The 5343-nt window shown below is 32.9% G+C and overlaps 1 pseudogene; it reads right to left on the bottom strand.

Moving 5' to 3' along the window:
• Window positions 1-204: 204 nt before the first annotated feature.
• Window positions 205-4046, bottom strand: LOC125112945 (olfactory receptor 4A47-like; annotated as a pseudogene).
• Between the last annotated feature and the right edge of the window lie 1297 nt (window positions 4047-5343).

Raw genomic sequence — 5343 nt, 5'->3', positions numbered from 1 at the left:
ATAAAAATATTAAAAAGGTATTTCAAAGAGTATCCTTTTGAACTAGAAAATTATGAAAATCTTCAACATATACTATGATCATGGAATTATTCACACAATGAAAGTTTTTCATCATTACCAAGTTATTAATCTTGTGGAGGAACTTACTAGAATTAAATAAACACATTTCTTCATTGAAAATATGTGATATATATCCAAAGTTCCTCATTTTCTTTTTCTGTTCCAGAGCTTTTTCATGGCATTTTGTATCTCTCCATTTCTCAAAGTATAGATTAGAAGGTTCAACATGGGGTTGATAATGGTATAAAACACAGCCAAGAATTTATCAATGGGTAAGGTATAAGGAGGTCTCACATACATAAAAATACAGAGCACAAAGAATAGGACCACCACAGAAATGTGGGAGCCACAGGTAGATAATGCTTTGTTCAGTCCTTCCTGACTGAGACTCTTCAGGGAGTGCAGAGTGATGCCATAGGAGATGAGAAAGAGCATAAAGATAACCACACAGATTGCCCCATCATTGGCAACCACAGTGAAGCCAAAAGTGTAGCTTTCTGTTGCAGGCAAGTTTTAACAAATTATGCATGTCACATCCAAAGACATGGACCACAGAAGGGAAGGTTGTAAACCAAGAGAGGATAAAGTGTAGCATGCAAAAACCCACCAGCACAGGTCAGCAGTACCAGCAGAATACATACTTACTGATTCATGATTGTCTAATAATGCAAGTGTTTACAGATGGCCACATAGTGGTCATAGGCCATGACCACCAGGAGCAAAATCTCAGCACCACAAAATAAATGCTCTATAAAAAGCTGGATCATGCGGGCTTGGAAGGAAATGGTTTTCTTCTCACAGATTAAGTCTATAATCACATTTGGGGTGGAAGTTTGTAAAAAAAAAAAAAAAAAGCACCCAGAAATGAGAAGCAGGAGTTCCTATCATGGCTCAGTGGTTAAGAAATCCGACTAGGAACCATGAGGTTGAGTGTTCGATCCCTGGCCTTGCTCAGCGGGTTAAGGATCCAGCATTGCCATGAGATGTGGTATAGGTCACAGATGCAGCTTGGATCCCATGTTGCTGTGGCTCTGGCATAGGCCGGCAGCTACAGCTCTGATTTGACCCCTAGCCTGGGAACCTTCATATGCCACAGGAGTGGCTCAAGAAATGGCAAAAAAGACCAAAAAAAATGAGAAGTATCCAAGAAAGAAGTACATGGGAGCATCCAGAGTTGGGCTGACCACCACAGTTACAACAACGAATAGGTTGTCCACCATTGTGACAATGTAGATGAGTAAGAACAGGACAAATAATATTTTATGACCCTGGATGCTCCAAGTGAGCCCCAAGAGGACAAAATCAGTTACATTCTTCCTTTGTCCATAGATTCTACTGTATGTTTTATTTCAGCACTCAGGACAAAATTACCTGTAAATATAATCATTACTAGTGAGTTCCTGAAATTGTATGATAATTTGTTAATTTAACAAAGAGAATTATGGTTTATTTTATTCCAGTACCTTCAGAGATAATAACACAAGGCTAATTAAATCATTGTCTCAAACCTTAAAAATCTTACAGGCTAATCAAGAGGCAAGTAATTAAGAGACATATGTGGCAAAGGACACATTATTAAATAAATGAGTTGCCACATCTTGTTTTCCATCTAGTAGATAATTAAATTGAATATATAGTTAGTACTTTATATAAAATTTTGATTAACATTTTAATAAAAAACCTAAAGAATGATTTAATTTTATTTTTTACTTTTCACTTAGTAATGACATGACTTTCTCCATTCTAATTGTGGAAGAATTTTCTTAACCAATCATTGAAATTCCAAGTAGATATATTTAACAATTTTAATTTTTAAATATTTAGGCAAAAATACTATAGTGTCAATAGTTAAAAGTATTTTGAGAAATATTTCCACTTTAGAGGATAATTATAGAGTTAATATCTAAGTAGACAATTGTCTAAACTAAATATCTGAAAATATCTAAATACAAAAAATTAAGTACAAATAAAATCTAAAGTAGCAATTAAAAAATAAATATAAAAATATAAAAACAAGTTGGAAAACAATATGAGAAAAAGATAAAATGAGAAGATAATGTGGGAAAAATAATGGACATGTGGGTATGACTGGGTCAGTTTGTGTACGTCAGAAATTGACACAACATTCACAAAACATTGTAAAAAACTCTGCTTTAATAAAAAAGTTAAAAAATAATTTTCTGGGCAAAATGAGACAAATACTTTAAAACATAAATCATTCTGACAGCAACATTTTAAAAAAAGTTAATAACTTTCAATTTTTTTAAGTTGTTATTTCCCCAATATATATTTTTCTACTGTACAACATGGGGATCCAGTTACACATACATATACACATTCTATTTTCTAACATTATCATGCTCTGTCATAAGTGACTAGACATAGTTCGCAGTGCTACACAGCAGGATTTCATTGCTAATCCATTCCAAAGGCAATAGCTTGCATCTATTAACACCAAGCTCCCCATCCACACCACTACCTTCCCCTACCCCTATTCTCCAAGTCCATGATTTTCTCTTCTGTGGAAAGGTTCTTTTGTTCCACATTTTAGGTTCCAGATATGCAATATCATATGGTATTTGTCCTCTTTCTGACTTACTTCACTCATGATGAGAGTCTCTAGTTCCAATCATGTTGCTGCAAAATGCATTATTTTGTTCTTTTTTATGGCTGAGTAGTATCCCATTATGTATATTTACCACAGTTGCCTAATCCAATCATCTGTTGATGGATAATTGGGTTGTTTCCATGTCCTGTCTATTGTGAATATTCCTGCAATGAACATGTGGGTGCATGTGTCTTTTTTAAGGAGAGTTTTGTCTGGATATATGACCAAGAGTGGGATTGCTGGGTCATGTGTTATTTCTATGTATAGATTTCTAAGGAACCTTCATACTGTTCTCCAAAGTGGTTGTATAAGCTTACATTACTACCAGGAGTGCAGGAGGTTTCCCTTTTCTCCACACCCCCTCCAGCAGTTGTTATTTGTGGACTTCTTAATGATGACCTTTCTGACTGGTGTGAGGTGGTGTCTTGTGGTAGTTTTTATTTGCATTTCTCTAATAATTAGGGATGTTGAGTATTTTTTCATGTGCTTGTTGTCCATCTGTACATCTTCCTTGGATAACTGTGTATTCATAATTTGTATACATGCAGACCAAGTTATACAGTCATTAACAGTAGAGCTTGATGAATTTTCACAAAGCAGACACCCAAATGAAGACAGAATTGTTTTGGAACCCTAGGAGTCTCCTCTTGACCCTTTCCAGTCATTACATCCTTGCCAAAATAAAAATAACTTAGATTTCTTAAATATATAAATAAATATTATGAAGAAGTAATTAAGGACGAATACAGCTAAATGGCCAAAACTTATAAAGGATGCTTAAATTCACCTCTGAAAAGAAAAGTAGGAATTTAAGTAACAACTTTCTTATTGCAATATTACCTTGGGTTCTTGAAAGAAACTCAATTATATTATACAGATGCTACATTATTTTTAAATTTTTAACAGATTAACAATGATTAGATAACATGTTAATTTAAACTCTCATCACATTTACCCATGAAACTATCCCCAATTAGTTACACTTGAAAATAATTTCTAAGAAAACTTTGTTAGAGCAAGAAAATTTACTGCATATCTTTCTAAATATCCAAAAATTATTATAAAACAGAATCCATCTCCACATATTTTATTAATCACAAATGATTCCTAACATAACTGATTATGAAAGTCACAAAGGAAAACTCTTAAAAGACTAAATTTTCACAACACCAATGCAAAATCTAAAGCCAGGTTCAGAATTTTGTGGAAGCATATACCTACTGGGTTACCTGCATAAGGAGAAAGGGAGATGATGCATGTTCTGGACTATGACGCCTTCTTCCTTGCCCTTCTGATGCCACCTCTGTGAACACAAAGAGCCAAATATATGCACCATCACTGGTCCTTGAACTGTCTCCAAGTGACCAACTGTTTCCATGTGTGCAGGTAATCTAATTCACCTCAGTCATTCAAGAACACATTACCCTTGAAATTGTTGAGATTTGCAACATGAATATGAATGTCCTGTTACCTAAAGAACTCTGTGTGAACAAAGATCCAAAATATTTGTTGTTAGGACAATTTGTCATAAACACCAAAAATATTAAATCAACATCTTGATTGTTGAGAAAACTGGAAATCATTTATGAATTATTTACATAAAAATATTATTTGTATTTTATACCCATGAAAGTGAAATGGCCTTTGAAATATTTTGATTGTTCATCATCCTGTCTTTATTGTTGAATTTGGAATTTCCTGAAGGATGGTGAATAATATCATACAGATAATTTGTTTTGAGTCCATCACTTAAATTCATAAAAGTCTGCCATATTAGGTAAGGGGGAAAGTCCATAAATACCTTATCTACGTTGGAACTAGAGCACATATTATTTAGTCATCCAATTGTTCCATCCCCAATAATGAATACTCTTTAATTAAATTCATTGGGAGCATAATTATAATTTTGATGGTAGGCTATTTATCTCCAGAGATGCCACAAGGATAATCACCATGTAGATGAAGAACAAGACTTACAGAATACTGTCTTCTGGAGGGAAGTCATTTAAAAAATGAGGTCATTTTATAAAAAAGGAAAAGACCAGTATGGGCAGAAATGAAATATGTAAAAACTTTCTTGTTTATATCATGAACTTCAAAATAGGCAAATGTGTATAAGTTTCATATTTGAAGATGATATCTCAACAGAATTCTAGAAATAATGAGTGCTAATTCCAAAAAAAATCTGTTGTAAATGCAGATAAATTTTGTACATAGTTTGTTACATAGTATGAGACTGATAAGTTGACTGAATTTGTGTTAGTAAGGAAATGTGGGAAACATTTGCGGGACTATTCTTCCATTCAAATTCATGAACAATTCATCAAAATAGGCAATACATTAGGCCATGACATAATCACAATGCATTTCAAAGGACCAAAAACAAAACAGAAGTCACACACATATATATATAGTCAGTCATAAAGCAATTTGATAAAATTTGATAACAAAAATATATCATTTTTTTGATTATTTACAAATTAACATAATCCCAAAGGTAACTGTGACTATTTTTTAAATAAATTTTCAAGATGATACATGTGCATATAAAATATATGTGAAAGATATATATATATAAGTGGCTTTATATAACAAAGACAAAAATAAATTATATATAAATTAAATGAATGCAGCTAAAGGAGTGATAAGAGAGGAATTTCTATCTTTAATTACAG

This window comes from Phacochoerus africanus, chromosome 12 (genome assembly GCF_016906955.1).
Source record: "Phacochoerus africanus isolate WHEZ1 chromosome 12, ROS_Pafr_v1, whole genome shotgun sequence".
Taxonomy (NCBI): Eukaryota; Metazoa; Chordata; class Mammalia; order Artiodactyla; family Suidae; genus Phacochoerus; species Phacochoerus africanus.
Note: the sequence above shows the minus strand (reverse complement) of the source record. Positions and strands in the feature narration are given on the sequence as shown.